The sequence below is a fragment of the Pongo pygmaeus genome, chromosome 9 (assembly GCF_028885625.2).
Source record: "Pongo pygmaeus isolate AG05252 chromosome 9, NHGRI_mPonPyg2-v2.0_pri, whole genome shotgun sequence".
NCBI classification, from domain to species: domain Eukaryota; kingdom Metazoa; phylum Chordata; class Mammalia; order Primates; family Hominidae; genus Pongo; species Pongo pygmaeus.
The window spans coordinates 41,654,241-41,676,597 of NC_072382.2; the positions used below are offsets into that span (position 1 = coordinate 41,654,241).

Sequence of the window (22,357 nt, forward strand, 5' to 3'; positions counted from 1 at the left end):
TATGATGGTAATGCCACAACCCTGGTCTAAAAAGAGCATAGTAAACAGGTATCTGGTTGTCTCAAAAGTGAGAAACTGGTCATATCACCTGTTAAGTCACTGAAACTAGCAGAGATTGTAGCTGAGGACAAGGGGGATTTAGAATGGATAAAAGAGGAAGCAAATGAGTATAGGTTTCTGCTCAGAGACCAGCTACAGTGGTAGGGGCTCTAGGTCATCACAGTAATCACAGTAACTTTCCTCTTCTGAGTCACCCAAGGAAAAAAAATCTCTCTGGAATTTTGGAGGAGCTGTTGCCCAAACAGATATGAAAAACTGGATGTGAATAGCACAACGGATGAAATAGGGTGGGCATGGAGAGTATCTGCCCAATCATCATCAAGAATAGACTTGTGGTCCCAGCAATCTGCAGACAGCTGCCAGATAACAGATCCATCATGGTTTGTCTCAGCTGCAAAGAGCCACCTTGCTGAAGGACACGCTCTTCCCTGTAAGGCCTATACCCAATTACTTGAGTGGGATTAAATGTTGGCACAACATAAAGCTTTGATGAAACCACTTTGATAGGGGAGTGACTTTGACTGATATAGATCAGACAGCAAGAGTGTTTCATATGTTACTCAAAAAATGTGGACTTTGCCCTGGAAGTTAAGTCTATTAAACCATTTTGACATGCTTGTGTGTTAGAAAGATCACATAACAGAAATATAGAGTAAAATTTGGAAGTGATAGAAAGCAATAGAAAGAGAGACTATTAGGAGATTGGGAATAATCCTTAAATGGAGTGTGCTTTTGCCACATGACACAGTAAAAATCCTATTAACCTACAAGTTACGTGTAAAATACAGGAACGTAGGGATCCTTGTGTCCAGAGACAAACCATATATGCTATATGGGTAGGTGAGACATTTTTGTCACTGTGTTGCATTTTATCTCTCCTTCTACCCAAGACTTTTAAACTTATAGAAATTTCATTAATCTTCATAAGAATTATAAATTTAATGAATACATAACTGCTGGTTGTAATAACATACAATCACAGTATTGTTGTGCAGTTTGGCTATTTGTAGTATTTTGGTTTTCTTTTAATGAGACTGGGCATTTTACTTTGTTTCTGTGAGTTACATTCTGAATAAGTTTCCTAGGGCCATCTTACTAGGTCAAACTATTTAAATGTCTTTGTAGCTATTGCTTCACATTACCTCATTGCTTTTTGAAGTGTTTCTATCAATTTGTGATGCTAGGAGTACTTTCATTAAAACTTTGATAGCAGTAGGCATTACAATTATTATTTTGGTTGTTTAGTTAATATAAAATATTGCCTTGTTATCATATGTATTTTTTTATCTCTCAAATTGGTAAACATTTCAGACAGTGTTTACTATTTGTGTTTTCTTTTAATTAATTGCCTCTCATATGTATAACTCTTCAAAATTCAGCACCAAATAAAGAAGAATAGGCATTTCCTCTATTTGGTAATCTTCCATTACTTTTAATAATAAAAGAAAAACAAAACATCTATTTTGGGGGCATTTCTATTAGGAGAGATACTAAATATATTAAGATAAATGATACCTCCTGATGTAATGATGTGGTGTATGATTGATGACTGAAAAAAATGAAGGAAAAACTCTATAGAGTATGTTTAGGATTTCTTCATATTAGAGGTTCTTAGGCTAAAGTGACTCTATTGACTGTTAAATACCTAAAGGGAAAAATTAAATTGAAAGAATAAATATGACAAAACAGCATTTGAAAGTCTAAGCAAAGGAATAAAATGTTACATGTTGAAATGACACCTAAAAAGCAGATTATAATTCTTCATAAATTCATAATGCAAATAACATGACATTTGTTTTAAAGTATAATTAATTGCACTGTTTTCAGGAAAACATAAATCAAGAGAAGAACAAAACAAGGAAGAAAAATAGAAAAATAATTAGAGAAAGAGATACTGTCAGGAGAACAATAAAAAGATACTTAGTTGTTAGAAATTACTTAAATTCTTATTGTTTTCTATAGTCAATGATGTCTAAAGTCATTAGACACTAGTACTGAGATTGACAAATATCATACCGACTGCTCTCCCCTTCCGTCACTCCCTCCTGAGTCAAGTTACTCTTCTGTATTTCCTTCAACACAACCAGGTACACTCCTGATTTAGGGTTATACGTTAGATTTTAAGATAGGTTAAACATGGCTAACTAGACATGTCAGTTCTCTCTAGAAAGAAGCAGCACTTTTATGAATATTGCTAATCATATATTACCATACCTCAAATACAATATGAAGTAGAGAACATTAGAACCTAAAGGAAAACCAATGAAAAAACCTGCTAAACAGAAAAAGAGTGAAGCATGACCCCCAATTCTGATGAGATCCCTAGGAGCCTGTATTGCAGGGAAAGGATGAGAGTGTTTTGATGGCCCTCATCCCTGCTGCAGCCTGCCAGGATTCTAACTAGGAGAGAACTCCTCTGCCTTCCCAAACCCTGATAGTAGTGTGGGTGGTGACCTGGAGACCCCTTGAGGGCATTGCCCCAGACTGTGAACTCATGCTGGGTCACTCACTCTCTCTCCCTGCAAGACTCTAGTGGCTGTGGGCGCAAAGCCTTCAGGGGGCTGAATCTTGCCCTTGGAACTCCAGCCTTTGTATGTCCACATTCTGGGAGCTTCTGCTGACATTCCTCACTACGTACACAGAGGGTTGCAGCAACACAGTGTGAGCTGGACCCAAAGGAGCTACAGGGTTCCCAGTAATCTACCCCTCAGGAAGTGCCACTCCTAGGAGATAGGAGAGGGCAGCACACCAAAAAGACAGCTCTTGGGACAAAGGAAATCATACCCAAGAGCTCCCTGCTTGGGCACAAACTCCCTGCCCATGCTTCTCTAAGAGTGAAATCCCCTCCAACCGGCTGAGTAGCTTCTGTGCTTCAGTGCAGGCCTAGAGAAGGAGATTCCTCCTCCCCTTCTGCACATTGCTGCAGGCACAGCCTCTATTACTGGCATAGGAAGTTGACATGGTTGAGCCAGAGGGCTGCCTCTCTCAGGCAAGAGTGGCAACTGTGACCCCACTGATGGCATAGCCTCCAGACGTGCACCTAAAACGAAGTTGGGGCCCTCTCCCGCTCTTTACAGTCCTGTAGCACTGCTGCCACAGAGAGCAAGAGAGCCTGAGAGCTCCTGTTCTGGGCTGTGCAAAGTGACTCTGACTTCAGCAGACAAACTGTGTGCTGGGCTTTAAAGGTGAAGGGTTAAATCCCCTTCTACTGGGCAAGCGGGCTGTGCTTGCTGGGACTTAGGAGCAGAGAACAAGAACACTCTCCAGCTTTCACACATCCCTGAAGGCATGGTCCCTGCTGCTGCACTAGAAAGCTGGGGCAAGCAAGCCAGCAGGTGGCCCATCTGGCTATGAGGGGTGATTGCAACTCCACTGGCAGCATGGCCTCCTGGCCTGGGCTTGCACCTTTCCCTCTCGGCATGGAGCTGCAGCGCTGCTATCACAGAGAGCAGGAGAGCCCAAGGTCTGGGTGTTTAGGGCTATGAGCAGAGATTCCACATTGCACCCACTTCCAGGTGCCAGAGAAGTTTAGTGTTGAGCCAATGGGCTGGAGTCTCCCATAGCCCTGAGCCACATTGCAGTCTAGAAGCAAACTGCAGTGCCTAACCTAACCAAATATCCTGAACACTGGGACAGGAGCACACGAGGGAAACAGATCACATTCCTGCCTGCTGAGAAATTGGTGCTGGGACAACCCTTCCTCCCTGAGCAGAGAACTCAGTGACCACACATCACCTCCCAGCTGTTTCTCCAGGGGCTTGGAGACTCCCCTGTGACCCCCACAGGAGCTGCTGCTTGCACCTACCATTGGGGGACCTGAGTTCAGGCTTCCCTAGTCCGGCTCTGCCCAGTTTTACCACCCTCCTCCTAGAGGAAAGGCAGAACCCAGGCCTTTGAGCACTCCAGGGCCCAAGCCACAGTCTAGGACACTGGAGCATTTCTGCAAGATAACAAATGCTAAACATAAACTTTAGTTATCACACCTGGCTCTTATGTGCAAGCGTCGCCTACTGGCCTGGAGATCAAACCGTGGGTCCGTTACACTATCTGCAGACACAAGTTCACAGCACTCAGAAAAAAGACAAGTTTCTTTCCACCTCTGCTACCACCATCTCCACACCATCCTTGCTACCCAGAATGCAAACCAACTCACCCATTGATATACCACCGCGACAACCGGCATTCAAGAAAACCATCACACTAAGGCTATTTATAACAAAGGAAATCATACAGAGTCTTCATCACTGAATGCACTCAGAAGCAAAGCCAAACAGCCTTACCCAATATACGTCAGTCACTTCCTCAAGGAAAACAACAACAACAAAAATTCTCATTGCAAATAAAGTAAATTAAAAAATAAGCAGCAACTGTTCCTCCAGATACAAAGAAATCAGAATAATAATACTGTGAATGTGAAAAAGCAGGATGTTATCGCACCCCAAAAGAAATACAGTAATTCTCTAGAAAAAAATCCTAACCAAAAACAAGTTTACAAAATGTCAAATAAATAATTCAAAATATTGATTTTTAAAGAAGCTCAATGAGATGCAAGATAAATCTTAAAACCAATGTAAGGAAATCAGAAATCAATTCAGGACATAAACTAAAAATTTACCAAGGAGATAGGCACCTTAAGAAAAACAGGAAGAACTTCTCAAAAGGAAAAAAAATTATTGATGGAATTACAAAATACATTTGAAAGTTTCAACAATAGATTAGACCAAGCAGAAGAGAACATCTCAGGACGTGAAGACAGCTCTTTAGAATTAGTCCAGCCATACAAATAAATTAAAATTAATTTTAAAAATGAACTAAGCCTTTGAGAAGTATGGGACCACATAAAATGACTGGATTTATGACTCATCGGTTCTCAAAGGAGAAGAAAAAGTAAAAAGTTTAGTAAAACTGTTTAAAGAAATAATTGATGAAAACTTTCCTAGGCTAGCGTGAGATTTAGACATCCAGATATAGGAGGCCCAACAAACACTAGTAAAATACATTGCAAAATGGACTTAACTAGATACATAGTCATCAGACTGTCTAAGCAAGTGGTTCCCATGGGATGGGCTTTGAGGAAGATAATTTTTCCAGGGACTAGGGTAGGGTGGGGATGGTTTTGGGATGAAACTCTTTCACCTGTGATCATCAGGCATTAGATTATCTCAGGGAGCAGATCCCTCACATACACCATTCACAATAGGGCCTGTGCTCCTATGAGAACCTGTGCTCCTATGAGAACCTAATGACGTTGCTGATCTGACAGGCGGTAGAACTCAGGCAGTAATGTGAGTGATGGGGAGTGGCTGTAAATACAGATGAAGCTTCACTTGTCCACCTACCACTCACTTCCTGCTGTGCAGCCTGGTTCCCAACAGGCCACAGACTGGTACCAATCCATAGCCCAGGGGTTGGGGAACCCTGGTCTGAGATCAACATGAAGGAAATAATGCTAAAATTAGCAGGAGAAAAGCACGTACATCTATAATATTAAGAGTACCCTATCAGAATTACTGACACTCCTTATGTGCACAGTCTGTCTGGAATACACTGTGTTATGTCAAGGGGACAGTGGACATCTTTTAGATGTCCAAGGGAATCAGAGGCAGATACTTCATGTTGACACTCAGGAAAATAAATTAATACAGATACTATGTATTAAAATTTTTCCTGTCTTTCTCCTTGGCTCCTAGGAAGTAACTCCAAACTAAAGGAATTTCCTCAAGTGAGAGGAGTGTTTTTGTTTATATGTAAATTGAATAAAGCATAATTATTGTGCTTCCAGGATTTGCCCATTCAGTATAATATTGGCTGTGGGTTTGTCATAAATAGCTCTTATTATTTTGAGATACATTCCATCAATACCTAGTTTATTGAGAGTTTTTGCATGAAGTGGTGTTGAATTTTATCGAAGGTCTTTTCTGCATCTATTGAGATTATCATGTGTTTTTTGTCATCGATTCTGTTTATGTGATGAATTACATTTACTGATTTACATATGTTGAACCAGCCTTGCATCAGGGGGAGTTTTGTCCAATGGATCCTCATTGGAACTTAAGAAGTCTTGATAAGGACCTGGAATTAGCATCAAATATGGAACTATGTCTCCACAATTTTGTTTCATCTAAGAAATAAAGGAAAAGTTAATATGAAAACATTGGAGGGCTTTAGCAGAATACTGGGGGTATAGAATTTTTAAGAATTAACTTATTAATTAAAAAACCAGAGCTATACTGAATAAAATTTTAAGGATTTAGCAAAATATATGAAAATAATTTGTGCAAACTTTGACACTTTCAGCCTTTGAATGTGTAATATAATAATTCTTAATCAGAAGATATGGTTTCTAGTCATGTTTCTTATATTTGCTCAGCTGGAAAAAATAACCGAGAGTATCTGTTGTATTTTGCATATTTTCAATAACTTTGTTGACAATTCCTTACATAAGGAAGGAAACCAATAATTATTTGTTGGAAATTTGTTACATAAGGAAAGAAAGAAAGATTTGTCTTGCTTTCTTCAAATAAATCTGTCTCTAAAACTTTTCTTAGTATGCATGAATTCACTAAAAGGAAAAAAAAAAGACCTAGCCCTGTGATTTTAAACAATTCTAAAAGAAACCCAGATGAAATAATAATTGTGACTATTCATTGAGCACCTATGAAAATTTGACATTAATAAATTTTAGCTTATTTGTTGACATATTTCAAAATTAATTTTTCTTTTTTATATAAAAGAAAAAATTAACTCTAGTAGGGGATATTCAAGAGATGATTCAAGCAAACAGCTTGTTTAATATGTGTTCCACAGATAGCAATTAGGACATATTTTATCCATAGATTACAGGAAAAAAAATAATCTTGCTTAAAAAGTCATTTGGTACTCTGCGGACTCTGTTAAGGCCAGAGGAACTTCTGTTGTTAGTACCTCTTTATTGTTTTCTAGGTAGTTGTCAGCATATTCATTCTAAGGAAATAACCTGAAATGGTGTAACAGCAATTCTTAAGGGAACTGCATGAACACTTTGCAAAAATCTAACATGCAATGCCACTTAACTTCTCAGGTGTCCTGGGACTGTTCCCAACTATTTGTTCGCATATTTGCTTGCCTCAATCAATACTCTATTAGGTGCAGCAGTTTTGTTGCACTCAGTCATAAAATGGTATGACTAGTTTTTCCATCCTGTTGCTTCATTAAAGGACAAGGAGCACCCCCCGCCCCATGTAATGTTACTAGAATACGATAGACAATAAGTCCATGTAATGATAGTGAACAAAATCAATCTTGTCCAATATTAAATTTAATGAAAAGCAATTCCCACAATTACTAGTAGATCATCTGGGTTTTCTTACTAGTTTAGATTTGTTCAAGGAGCCATTGACACCCGGAATGCACTGCTATATTTTTACAGTGCTCTAAATGACTCACAATTCAAAGTACATATATATATAAAAGCTGCTGAGATCAGTTCTCAGAATGCAGACAAATTATTATTAAGTCAGCTTAGTGAGATATTCACAACAAAATTGTCCTGCTTTATAAGAAATGCCTCACTGAGTTTCACATGGTTCACAGAGTTACAAAGGCTTCTAATATTTTGATTGTAAAGTAATATGCAAAGCACAGTAAATATTCCAAATTATCATAAATGATAGTAATGTCATATTCAATGGGCATAATTATTGTTCATTGACGACAAGGCAGATGGTGTTTTTAAAATTGTTTTGTTAATCTTATTTCAGAAGGTTTTTGATCGAGGTTGACATAAAGGGCATGTCAGGTTGTAAAGTAAAATATTTAATTTAGATGAGAATAAAATGATATAGAGGACTATGGGTGTTGTTATTTTCAAAACTGGTAGACTGGTGATGATATTTGCAGTTTGTCATTTCGTTTGCCTCTGTGGAGTCTCTTGGAAGTTAAGGATGGATGGATGGATAGAAAGAAAGAAAGAAAGATAGATAGATAGATAGATAGATAGATAGAATTTTTATATTCTTATTTTATTCATAGTAGTTGGCATTATTTGAATGTTTAATATTGTTAGGGCATTGTGAGAAAATGTCTTCCCATTTAATTCTCACAACATGTGAAATGTGTAATATTATTATCTTTTTTGTACAGACAAGAAAATAAAGATTTATAAACATTTATGTAACTTATCCAAGGTCATAAGTCTCTAAATGTCAAAAGCAGGTTGCAAATTCAGAATATTTCATTGTCATTACTTTTTAGCTTCATTCACTGGTGAGTGAATTATATGAGGACTCGAGTATTGGATTATTTACTGAACGAGGTTTACAATGCCGTATCTATTATTGTCTTTTTAGCACGAGGCTGATTCAAAGACAGCTATTGATACGAAATTCAGTTTTCTCAGTTTTGTTTCACCTATCTCATCTAAAATACCTATGAAGTAAATCAAAGTTCATATGTGATTCTTAGCCTTAAATTTGAAACATTGTAAAAGTGAATATTTATAATTAAGCATAGTTTTTTTCAAATTTGAAAGAGGGAATATATCAAAATCTCCTAGTACAGTGGCTTATCTATTATGTTTGAATAAGTATTATTTTTCTTTTATGTTTCCTTCATGATTATATGAAAAAAAGAAATTCATGTGTAAACACTATGTCCATGTCATTCCATACCATAGACCTCTAAATCACTAACTGTAACTTACTGGTTTTCTTGATATTATGATTGGTATTGATTTTGTCCATGATTAATTTCTATTCAACTGACATTTTGAAGTATTATACCACATCAGTTTGTGAAGCTTTCCCAGCACCATCTTTGCTGTATGGTTTCAAGTCAGAATGGCCAAAAAAGGAATTTCCATGAGACTTGTCCTGCAGAATAGAAGCAGCAACATTGCACTTGAGAGGCCACTGAAGTTAGATGTAGAACCAATAATCACAAAGATGTTCACTGGGTTCCATTTGAACTAATACTTCCTGACTTCGCATCCAACTTATCTTCCTATGTTCAATACTAGTGGTACCAGGAGCATCGATAGATGCTTGGCTAGAGATTCACAGAGGAAGTACATACACACAGGCAATAGCTCCCCACAGACTTGTATATGTATTCTTCTTTCATGATTTTATTTTATTCAGTTGATCTACTTTTCCTTTTCTGTTTTTTATGATGCAGCTTGTCTACCCAAGCTAGTGCTTCAGACAGACATGTTAAGGATCTTTTCTGCAATCCTCTGATTTACCCTTCCAGACTTCATGTCTCTGTCAACTCCCACTGGTGTGTAAGATCTAATTCATAGATAAATTATTCTTATTCTTAAACATTATTCTTATAATATTTATGGGAAACAAAGAAGTGGTTCTACTTCTTTAGGTGAACCTGAATTAATACAAATGTCCAAAAGTTGTAAATTCAACATTATACAAATATTTTCAAAGTTCCATTAGAGTCTACCTTTTATTGATGTTTTATAAATTTTTATAATAATTTTGATGAATATTATTAGTAAAATTACTTATTACATTTTCACTTTCTTCTTACTAATTCCTCTTATTTTCTCTTAATTACTTAAACCTAGATGTGAGACTTATTTTCCATGGACAAGATTATGCAAATTAACATAAAGGGTCATGTTTCTGAATTCACCCTATTCTAACTTTAATAAATCAACAATGGAGACAGTAGGATGAAAATTTATTATTTTCAATTGCAAGAGTCAGGAACTTGAAAAAAAAGGCTTCTATTGCAACATTAAAATTTAAAGTTTTGAAGGAAGAAGGCATAAAATTTATCTCTAAAAATGAATTATTAAAACAGGAACAAAGAAATTTTCTGTGAGAAAATATTCTAACAGTTCATTGTGTTGCTGGTTGCAAAGTAATATACAATTATTTAAAATAATTAAATTGCATTAAGTGATTATAAAATTAAACTTATTTTGTTCTAGTTTTCCCCTTCTAAGTAGTAAGAGTTGGACCAGTTCTGGAAAGATGAAGATTCACAGGGCTTTAAAGAGTCTGGCATTCTGATCTTTCCAGCGCTAAACCCCTAAGTGATGTTGCATTACTTGACAGTCTTTGAAGATAAATTGGTTAGCTTGCAGTGTATCACATTACAACAGTGTATTCTACTTCACAGCGATCATATTTTCCAATGTATAGAGAAAATACCATTGCACTTCTTGTCCCAGATTAATTATTACTAGTTTCCAATTTCACTCTAGAAATTAATTGAGCAATACATTTCTGTATTTAGTGCTAAACAATAAAATCGTAATTACTACAGAAGGTCTCTAGATCTTACACATTTCAACATGAAATAAAGAGAAGCATCTACTAATACCCTTATAGTCCCCAAAGTAGGCAATGGAAATTGACAAACTCGTAATAAAGGATGGAAAGCAAACTGAAGAGAGGACAACAAAATGCAGAGTGTGTGAACCTTGCAAATAGGGGCCAGTGAAGGGCACTGCAAAGCTGCAGGGACCTGACAAGATAAATAACCCGAAACCAGAAGCTAAAAGGAGTAGAGAACAATACAAAGAATTATTATACACCTGCCAGTTCTTGCAACAGCCAAATAATTTTGATTATGAAAAAGATGAGTGAGAATTTTAAAGCCTTGAATTTACACAGGAGAGACTGAATTTTGTTAGGCTGGTAATGCAATTTTGTGCTCACTCTTTTCGAATAGACTTTCTTTGCTTCTTGTACATACAACACACACACCCCCTTCAATCACAGTCATAAGATGTCTATGTATCCCAGTTCCGAATTCCTGAGTATCTGAGCAATCTGTAGACTAGCCGTTCAACTAACTGTAGCATTCGGGCAGGGTTAGGAATTCTAGAGTCTTTCACCTGGAGGTTGGAAAGAGGGTGAGCTTCCCAGAAAAAAAAAGGTGACATAGTGAATATGCAAACATCCAAAAGATGTCTACTACAGCAATATAGAGTGGCTTATATTGATTATAGTATTTAATCTTTCACTCTTCTCAGTAATTTTTCAGCGCATGATAGTTAGGAGTCTAAAAAGCAAACAAATATTATGCAGTTTGCTCATGGTGTCAAGCAGAATAAATATATTACTCTGAATGATCCATATCTGTATATCATACTCTTTCTTTGAGTGTCAGTGAGATCTTTGAATACGAGGGAGTATCACTTTTGTGATTATGTTACATGGCAAAATCAAATTTTGCAAATGGAATTAAGGTCTCTAATTAGAGCCAATCAAATATGAAATTACCGAGTTACCCTTATCTAGCTAGGTAAGCTTTTAAAACAAAGTCTGGTAGTCAGAGTAACTCTCCCTTGCTCGCCCTGCAGAAACAGCCTCCATAAATTCCATATCTTCAAGGAAATGAATTTTTCTAAAAACCTCATGAGCTTAAAAGGGAACCTGAATTTCAGATGAGTAGCCCTGATTGACACCTTTATTTTAGTTTTGTGAGACCTTGAGCAGAGAACTCTACTATGCCCAGACTTCTGATCTATGGACAATGTGGGATAATAAATGAGCATTGTCTAAAACATCTTTGTTTGTGTAATTTGTTATAAAACTATGTAATACAACCGGATTCACAAAGCTGATTGTCAGGTCTAGGATTTGCATCCAGTCTGAGCTAAATTCAAAGCCTGATAAGAGTCCCAATAAAACAAACATGAAAGCTTCCAATTTGTTGTGTATTGTGTGTGTTTGTGCACATGCGCATGTGCACATGGAAGAAAAACAGGGACAAAAGAACAGCAAGGAAGGAAGAAAAGGAGAAAGAGAAGAAGGAAGTAAAACAGTACTAACCATGTAAACTTTTTCTGGAAGATTATTGTTTCTTCAATTAAGGGCACTAATCATGAAAGACACTACACTTATGCATCAGAGCTTATAAATTGTTTCCTTATGTTACTGGTAAATACTCTAAGAAGACCAATAAAAATTATGTTCTTGTGGGAAAAAGGTTGTTAAATTTCTATCTCCAAAAAAAAAAAAAAAAAGACAGAAAACCATGTTATGTTCAACCAAGGAATGACTTTAGCTTTTCCATACCCTAACCTTTGGATTTGATAAGATTATGTGTGGTACATAGCACCACAGCATATACTGGTAACCTTGGTCTGTAGGACTGATAGTTACCCCTAGGTGCATGTTCTGTTAATGTGTTCCATACATTCTACAACAAAATTTTCTGCAGTGCTATTGTAAAACATAATATGAGTAGCTTGGCAAAGCATGATGAATATTCAATGCTTGGAAGATTGGTTTCAGGGAGAGGGATATTTACGTGTGTCTGTGTGACTGCTAATTATAGCATAACTCTCTTGCACTAATCACAAATTCCAACCTTCTACAATTTGGTAGCCCTTATTTTCTTAAATTCAGATTGAAGATAGCAGAAATTGTTTCCACAAAATGTAATACAATGGTTGACTGGTTAATATTATAATATTAACTGCTTTGAAATGGCACTAAGTCTCATCTACCAGCTGAATGCCGGGTTTTTATAGGCACAAGATGGGGTGAGGTGTGGCCCTGGGTGGTTTAGGAAAAGGCAGGATTCTAGTGGAAAAGCAGAGATATAAGTTCTGACTTTGTGCTGTGGTTTCAGGCTTTTTGCCTTGAAGGAGGGGTTTTGTCAAGGATCCACCCTTTTCTGCCTAGAATTTGTTTGCCTCTTGTCCCTATTAATAGTGATTTTTATTGAAAACCTTTTCTGCAGCTATTGAAATATACATGTGATGAGTCACATTTATTGATTTGTGTATATTGTGTATATTCCAACCTTACATTCTAGGAATAAAGCCTACTTGATTGTGGTGGATGAGCTTTTGGATGTGATGCTGGATTGGGTTTGCTAATATTTTGTTGAAGATTTTTGCATCTATGTTCTTCTAGGATATTGGCCTAAAGGTTTTTGTTGTTGTTGTTGCTGTTGTTATGTCTCTATCAGGTTTTGGTTCCTAAATGTTGCTGGCCATGTAGAATGAGTTAGGGATGAGACCCTTCTCCTCAATGTTTGGGAAAGTTTCAGTGGGAATGATACCAGCTCTTCTTTATACATCTAGTAAAATTCAGCTATGAATCTGTCTGGCTTTTTGTTGTTGGTAGTGGTAGGTTTTTATTATTGATTCCATTTCAGAACTCATTATTAGTCTGTTCAAGGATTCAATTTCTTCCTGGTTCAATCTTGGGATGTTGTATGGGTTCAGGAATTCATCCATTTCTTCTAGCTTTTCTATCTTTTGTGCATAAAGGTGTTCATGGTAGTCTCTGAGTCTGTTTGTTTTTTTTTTTGTATTTCTGTAATTCAGTGGCAATGTCCCCTTTGTTATTTCTGACTATTTACTTGGCTCTTCTCCCTTTTGTATTTTATTTGTCTAGCTAGCTATCTCTTATTAATTTTTTCATAGAGAAATTCCTAAATTATTACTCTTTTGTATATTTTCTTGCATCTCATTTTTCTTCAATTCAGCTCTGATTTTGGTTATTTCTTCTGGTATTTTTTTTTCTTTTTTATCTAGATCCTCTAGTTGTGATGTTAGGTTGTTAATTTGAGATTGTTGTAACTTTTTGGTGTTGGTGCTTAGTGCTATGAACTTCCCTCTTAACACTGCCTGGGCTATGTCCCAAATATATGTTGAATTTTTGTTCTCATTAGTTTCATAGTATTTCTTGGTTTCTACCTTAATTTCATTATTTACCCAAAAGTCATTTAGTGGGACAGTGTTTAATTTTCATGTAGTTGTATGATTTTGAGATATTTTCTTAGTATTGATTTCTATTTTTATTGTGCTGTGGTCTAACAGTGTGGTTGGTATGATTTCAGTTTTTCTGAATTTGTTAAGGGTTTTTTAAATGTCTGATTATCTGATCAGTTTTACTATATGTGCCATGTTGTGATGAGAAGAATGTATATCCTGTTGTTCTGGGATAAAGAGCTCTGTAGATGTCTAGTAGGTCTATTTGGTAAAGCATCAAATTCAAGTTCTGAATATCTCTGTTAATTTTCTTTGTTAATCCCTGTTAATTTGATAATCTGTCTAATATGGTCATTTGGGTGTTATAGTTTCCTACTATTATTGTGTGGAAATCTAAGTCTCTTCGGAGGTCTGTGAGAACTTGCTTTATGAATCTGAATGCTCTTGTGTTGAGTGCATATGTATTTAGGATAGTTAGGTCTTCTTGTTGAATTGAACCCTATAGCATTATGTAATTTCCTTTTTTAAAAATGTTTGTTGCTTTAAAGTCTGTTTTGTTTGAAATTAGAATAGCAAACCCTCGTAATTTCCACTTTCCATTTGCTTGGTAGATTTCTCTCTGTCCCTTTATTGTGATCCTATGGGTGTCATTGCATGTGAGGTAGACCTCTTGAAGACAGCATTAACTATATCTTGCTTCTTTATCAAGCTTGCCTCTCTGTGCCTTTTAAATGGGGGCGTTTAGCCCATTTATATTCAAGGTTAATATTTATATTGTGGATTTGATCATGTTATTGTGTTGTTAGCTATTTATGCAAACTTGTTTGTGTGGTTGCTTTGTAGTGTCAGTAGTCTGTGTACTTAAGTGTGTTTTTGTAGTGGCTGGTAACAGTCTTTTCTTTCCATATGTAGTGCTCCTTTTAGGACCTCTTGTTAGGCAAGTATGGTGGTAAAACATTCCCTCAGCACTTGCTTCTCTAAAATGGATTCTGTTTCTCATTCACTTACAAAGCTTAGTGGCTGGATACAAAATTCTTGGTTGGAATTTCTTCCTTTCAGAATGCTGAATATAGGCCCCCCTCTCCTCTGGCTTTTAGTTTCTGCTGAAAGGTCTGCTGTTAGCCTGACGGGGTCCTCTTTGTAGGTGACCTGTCCTTTCTTTCTAGTTTCCTTTAGCATTTTTTTCTTCCATTTTTACCTTGGGGAATCTGACGATTATGTGTCTTGGGGATAGTCTTTTGTAGTATCTTGTATGAGTTCTCCGAATTTCCTGGATTTGAATTTTGTCCTCTCTAGTGAGGTTGAGGAATATTTTGTGGGTGATATCCTGAAATATGTTTTCCAAGTTGATTGCTTTTTCCCTAGCTCTTTCAGGAATGCCAATGAATCATAGATTTGGTTTCTTTACATAATCCTATATTTCTCAGAGGTCTTGTTTATTCATCTTTTATTCTTTTTTCTTTACTTTTGATTGAATGAGTTAGTTTAAAGAACCAGTCCTTAAGCTCTGATATTCTTTCAGCTTGGTCTATTATGCTGTTAATACTTGCAATTGCATTATGAAACACTTATAGTGCATTTTTCAGCTCTATCAGGTCAGTTTCATTCTTCTTATAATGACCATTTTGTGTATCAGCTCCTGTATCATTTTATTGTAATCTTTATATTTCTTGGATTGGGTTTGGACTTTCTCCTGAATCTCAATGATCTTCCTTCCTGTCTATATTCTGAAATCTATTTCTGTAATATCAGCCATTTCAGCCAAGTTAAGATTCCTTACTGGGGAATTAATATAGTCATTTGGAGGAAAAAAGACACTCTGGCTTTTTTGAGTTGCCAGAGTTCTCATGTTGTTTCTTTGCTATCTGTGTGGGTTGATGTTCCTTTAACTGCAGCGTAATTTGAGTACAGTCAGTAGACTTTTTTTTCTGGATATTTTCAGAGGGCTAAGGCTTTGGGTAGGGTCTTTATTTGTAGTTAAATTACTGTCCTTAGTTCCCCAGGGGGTATATTAGCAAAGTATTTTTGCTGTTGATGTTACACTGTGATGCAGTAGATGGTGCTTAAATATAATGGCCAGTAGGTAGACACTTGTTCAGCCACATGGCTCATCTGTATTTGCTTATGATTGCAGTCATGACCCCCTCAGTGGTCTGAAAGTGTGTGCTCCTCTTCCACTTGAGTGTTGGTTGCAGATCTCACCTTGGCTCTCCTGAGCTGTATACCACTGGTCTGGGGCAAGCTCAAGCTTTATGTTCTCTCCCCAGCTTAGAGGCAGCAGGAAACGGGATCTTGATGATGGTTGTGAGAGAGATTTTTTCACTTGTCTCTTGCGGGTTCCCTAAGAGAGATGCAGAACCACTATCGATCAGTGTGATCAGCCTGGGGTGGGAAAGTTGTGCTGTGGGCCCAAGTTAGAGGGTCTTGCCCCTAAGTAGGGAGGTCAGGGAGGTCAAATAGGGAGGTCATCTGGGAGACAGACTGGCCTCTCCTTCTTAGGGGAAACGCAGCTTGCTGGAGGTGTGGTTAAATCACTCAAGGGGCTTTGCTCCTTCTCCAGTCTGAGGACAGCAAGGATAGTACTACTGTACTATCCAGTGGCAGTGGACAGAGGTATTTTCAGTTGTCTCTGGCAGCCCCACCTCAGAGAAACATGAAACCAGTGTTACCAGGAATGTTCAGCCAGGGGCTGGGTGACTGAGCTGCCGGCTCTAGCTGAGGGCTCTACCTGTTGAAGACAGTGTGATGAGAGGTGGGGTGTTGAGTGCTCCCAGGGAGGAGACACTAGGCTCCTCTCCCTGTGGTGGCTGTGATGTGCTGGAGGCACAAATGAAGCCCTCAGGTTCTTTGTTTCTCCATCAGACCAAAGGCTACCGGGGAAAACCCCTGCCATTGCAGTAGTAGAGGGCCTGTCAGTTGCCTCTGGAAGCTCCTCCCAAGGAAAACCCAGAGCCACTACCTGTGGGTATACTCAGCTTGGGGTGGGGTGGCTCTAGTACTGTCTTGATCTTGGGGGCCCTGACTGGTGATGAATGGGGTAGAGGAGCTCACAGGGAAGAGAGACTGGGCTTCTTTTTGTATAATGGCTGCTGTGTGCTGGAGGTGCTACAGTAATGACCAGGCCTTTTGTTCCTTCCCCAGCCCGAGGCTGGTCAGGGAAGTAGCCCTGCAGTTGCAAAGGCAGAGAAGCTGTGGTTTGTCTCTGAAGTTCCTTCTAACAAAAATTCAGAACTGCCTCTGACTGAGGTGTTCAGGCAGGGGCAGGGTAGTTGTGCTGTAGTCTCAGGCCGGGATGATCCACCCAGTAAGAAGTGAACCCACATGGGAAATAGTCTGACCGGTTTTTCATGGGGTAGCTACACTGTGCTGGGGGTCCACACCAGTCTCTAGTCACTGAGCACCCTCCAGAGCCGGAGAGTGAAAACTTTGAGGGCTGTGGGGCAGCAGAAATGGTGGTCTGCCTGCTCCCTCTGGGAGATCTGTCCCAAGAAAATGCTGAACATCATTTTAAATGTACCCATATTCCTTAGTGTAACACCAGAGAAAAAAGTCATTTGTCTGTAAGTAAATAGTTTCCTTTTTATATGAATGTTGAATATTTCTACTTAACTACCTCCTAATAAAATAAATTTAGGTTAAGTAAGATGCTTAAGTCATTATTTAAAATTTTACTAGTAAGAGTTGAAGGTGATCATCTTTAATAAATTATACCATGACATTTCTCCGTAGTCTATCATCAAAATAAGTTGATATTGTTAATAAATTATAATTGGACATCACAGTTATGATAAACAATAAACTAATGTGTATTTTTAACACAAAGTATTCATAGTGGAAATTCAATGTGTTTGTTGCACACGTTATATGTTTTTTACTTAGTGAAATAAATGATGATACGACTATTCCTCACAAAGCAACTGTTTTTTGCCAAACAACTTATATGTATATATATATATATATATAAAATATATATATATAAAATCCTAATAATAACCTTATGAAGTAGGCATTATTACACTCAACTTACAGATGAGGAAGCCCAGACAAATATGTATAATGTTGCTGCCTTTTGTAGGCAGCAGATTAAATATATATTTACCAATACCAAAAGAGATAATTAAGACCAATGTAAAATGAAGTCACTGAAACAATGAGAACATAAGCCCCCATATAAAATTAGAATACATGCAAATATATATTAGAAAACCATATGTAATGATGCTATATACATATATAAACATATGTGTGCATATAATGTTATATATAGGCGTGTATATATATGCAGTAATCGTAATGTAAGCATGTGTGCATATGTGCGTGCATGTGTAAGTATAGAGAAAGATCTCATATTTTAAACATAAGGTTTAGTAAGTTTTCATATTAATATCTAGTGCTTCCCCTCTAGGTAAAAACTAAGACCATTGCGCAGATATCACAAAGGAAAATAGCACAGACCTGATGTTACCAGCATCTTTTATTTTTTTTCTAATTCATCAGAATTTTATGTCACCCATTAATCTTCAAATTCTCATATCATTTTACATTGAAATGGCACTGAAGCATCTGCATTAATTAAAAGAAATCTGTCTCTCAGCATATAGTAGATCAATCAAGATCTTCACTGGGTGTATTGACTTGTCTAGTGTGGTCCTTACTAGCTACTGTGCACATTCGTTAAATCATAAGATGAGGAGAGTCTGCTCTTCTTTAAGAATGCCTGTCACAGCTATCTGCACCACCTCCTCTGTGGCTCAGCAGCTTGGAGAGATAATAGAGGCTGTCTTTTAGCAGGAGGATCATATCTAAACAGAATTATCTCTATAAAGTGATTTTATTCTCTGAAGAAGTTATTGCACTATTATTTCATGTATTATTAAATCAGGTCTCCCGTGCTTCTCACCGCAAATGCCCAGGGTTTTGTTGTGTAATTATCAATTCTCTACTTCTACATGAAATAAAATTGTAAATAATAATACGAATTATGCTCATTGTATTATCTGCAATGTGCTTTAAGCAACTTCAGTATAAGTAGTGTACAATGTCCGTGTGTGTGTTCTTTTCTCTATCTAGGGAAGTTAATTTTGGAACCTTGCCAATCAACAATATACTCTCCAGGGATATTGTTCTACAAGTGCTTTAATATGGCTATATAATTTTCACTAGACTGTGCTAATTATAGTAAGTGATGATAAATATTTTTTCATTGATGAAATAAATGATATTAACATTTGTGGATTTGTTAGAAATATTGTACTCTGTACTCTGACATTAATAAGAATGTAAAAATCTAGTTAGTTTTAGCAGCCAATTTCCCCATTGGTGCTCTTAGTCTAGAACTCAGATGTGGTTCTTTTGTCCCACCACCTACTAGAGCTGTGCAGTCCAATTTAATAGAAGCCAGCCACATGAAGCAATTTAAATGTAAATTCACTAAGATTAACTACATAAAATTTAATATCTATCACACTAGCTACATTTCAAGTACTGAAAGGCCACAGGTACCTAGTGGCTACAGTGTTGGATAGACAAGATATACCATAATATATTTTGATCACCTCAGGATGTTCTATGCACAGCAATGCACTGGAGAATTGATATTACCTAATTTGACCATAAAATTAGCTGAGATGGCTGTTATAAATTGTTGCATCTGCCTCAAGACTACTTTCACACAAAGTTTTTGGTGGAGTTCTCCTGAGTTTAAGATCTAAAATTTCATCAAATTTAAACAACAAGGCCATATAATTATTGTGTATGAGTGCATATGTGTATGTGTATGTGTGTTGGTGTCTTCTTGCTATTGAAAGTTTTTAGGCAAGCTCTAAGCTGAAACTTTATTCCATTTAAACATGTTACCTTACATGGGGATAGTGTCTAAGAATCCTCAAACCATAACTCTATAAAACCAATGAAATCTATTAGCTATCTATTGCTTCCTAGAAAATTACTCCAAAGCTCCGTAGCTTAATAAAAGTTTTTTTATCTCATTGTTTATATAGTTTAAGAATTCAGGTGTGACATCTGAATTTGAATCACAGTGTCTCCCAAGTTTACAATCAAGGTGTTGATTGAAATCATCTCAAGGCTTGATGAGTGGAGGATCCACTTCCAGGCTTACCCAGTTGGGTCTTGTGAGGTCTCAGGCCTGGCTGTTGGAAGGACACATCAGTTTCTTGCCACATGGGCCTCTGCATAGGGAATGTCACAGTGACATATCTAGATCCATGAAAGTGAGAGGAAGAGAATGAGAAAGAACAGGAAAGGACAAGCAAGAGAAGATCATAGTCCTTCTTAACATAATCTCAAAAGAGATATTTCATCACTGTTATAGAATTTTATTTGTTATAAATGAATCACTAGGCACAACCCACACTCAGAAGAGGATTACACAAGGACATTGATATTAAAAGGTGAGGTCGCTGAAAACCATTTTAGAGGCTGTCTGCCCCATCTCCAAAAATAACACATGGTGGTGAGGTTCAAATTGGCTCATGTCAGTTTACAACAAATAGAAATAATAGACTGCATCCATAGAAGGATTACTAGGAGATGGACACTGAACTGAGCACTTTATTTGCATTGTCACATTTAATCCTTGAAAAAGATTATGAAGGAGGTAATATTCTCATTCTTCTGCAAAGAAAAATAAGACTTAAAAGTATGCATATGCACAGAAAAACATAAAATTGCAACTATTATACAAACATAAATTTATGATTTTGCATAGCATCATAAAAGGCTTTTCCTCAGGATTTTAAAAATATTTATAGTAACTATAATTTAACAGATGTGTAGTGACATTTGTATTAATGCATAAATTTCAGTGTTATGTAACTCAATTTTTCATAATTTTAAATTATATACTAGTGAACATTTCTGCACATAAAGTTTTCTGCTTCTGTTTTGCTATAATTGTTGGATAAATCCCTTGGTGACAAATTTTGAAGTAATTAGAAATATTGGTACATATTGCCTTGTTGTTTTTTCAAAAAGCCTATACCACCTTACAACGCAAAAAGTATAGGCATGCTCCAATTTTACTGTGTTTTGGTAGCAATGGCTTCACCAATTGTAATTTTTAATAATGTGTTAGTGTAAAAACCAGCTCCTTGATATACCTTTATATGCATAATTTGATCTCAAATATACATTTATACGCATTGTCACTTAACAAAGGTGAGTATTTTCACTTTTGTATATTTACTACCTGCCTTTCTTATGTCAACTGATCATTTTGCATACATGTCATTTTTCATATTTTAGCAACAAATGTGGGAGGTTACATTTTGTCATTTTCTCTAAACTTGTTAATCATGACCTGCTTGTAAGAATTTAAAAAAACCAAAAGACTTCACATGGTATTTCTATTTGCAACATTGTTACATCCATTTGAGTTAATGACACATAATAACACAATGTCAGATATGTAAAAGATCTCTGGGAATGGTGGAATAAAAAACTCCCAAAGCACTTTCTATGTTCCCATGATTCCAGAAACTCTTTTCGTAAAGCTGCTTTTTTGACAAGGCTTAAAATATTTAAAAGGCAGAATCGAATTGAAAGGATAAAGTTTAAAAACTAGAATTTAAAAGGCAAAGGCAAAGAACAAAGCAGGTTCATTTCCCATCAATACCCATTTTAAGACAGACTATAATTCTCCAGAGTATGTACTGCAAATAACACAGACAGTGGATTTAAAATGTAATTGATTGCAGTGTTTGCAGGAAAAGATAATCCAGAGATTGCCAAAACAATGGTGAGGCATAAAAGAGAGAGAGAGAAAGATTTTGGCAAAAGAAGGATTGAAAGAGATTTTGATTTGTTAAATAAATTATAGACCCTTCATTTACCTTATCCCATTTTCCCTCTAGTTGCAATACTTAGAAATATAAATAAGGTACCAGAGTTAGAAACTACCACAAGTTAGCTAGACCACATTATAACATTATTTTGTAATAATTAAACATACTTATTTCTCACTTGTAATACAAAGCAGAAGGTAAGAGCTGAAGGAATACTCTGAATGAGTAGAAAATCTTCTGTAAGTTTTCATTTCCTGCTCTGACTGAGAAAACACATCCCTCACAATCTGATTCCTCCACTGAGGGTGACTCACTTTCCTTAGCAACATGGAATAGAAATGTCTCAGCTAATTTTGCCATCCATCTAATGTGGCTAGATATAAGTATTCTGTCCCTAAATCTGTCAAATCATCAACTTGGATACATTTTTATATCTGGGGAAGATAGAGTCTTAACATGAATAAATATAAGTTCTGAAATGTTTGGATTGATTTTTGAGGCAGAATGCAGACTGGTGGTATGGGATTTTAATTGTCCTGCTATACACTAAAGTTTTACAAGGGACCAAAGTCAGACAGCCACGAGTTTGAATCATAACTCCATCATCTTCAGTGCTATGGCTGTTAAAGTGCTGGGTTTTTTCCCCCAACATATAAAATATTGAGAAAATGCCACTTGAGGGACTGGCAGGATTAAAATCTGCTTTGTAGTGGAAATCTTGTAAAGGAGCTAGTCCTAGGAAGCAAAATGATGCTGTCAAATGCAGTGTTTTCCTCCATTTCATTTGTATTTAAAAGATGTTGATGTTGGAAGTTGGTGGCAA

General features: G+C 36.7%; 1 long non-coding RNA gene across 1 annotated transcript in view; it reads right to left on the reverse strand.

The window, feature by feature from the left end:
• Positions 1-15,682: 15,682 nt before the first annotated feature.
• LOC129007832 (uncharacterized) overlaps positions 15,683-22,357 on the reverse strand; it is a 46,690-nt gene continuing 40,015 nt past the window's right edge. The window contains exons 3-5 of the long non-coding RNA XR_010127729.1: positions 19,851-19,948; positions 17,071-17,211; positions 15,683-16,073 (exon numbers count right to left, since the gene is read on the reverse strand). This is a non-coding gene — a long non-coding RNA (uncharacterized LOC129007832). The remainder of the gene's footprint in view (positions 16,074-17,070; positions 17,212-19,850; positions 19,949-22,357) is intronic.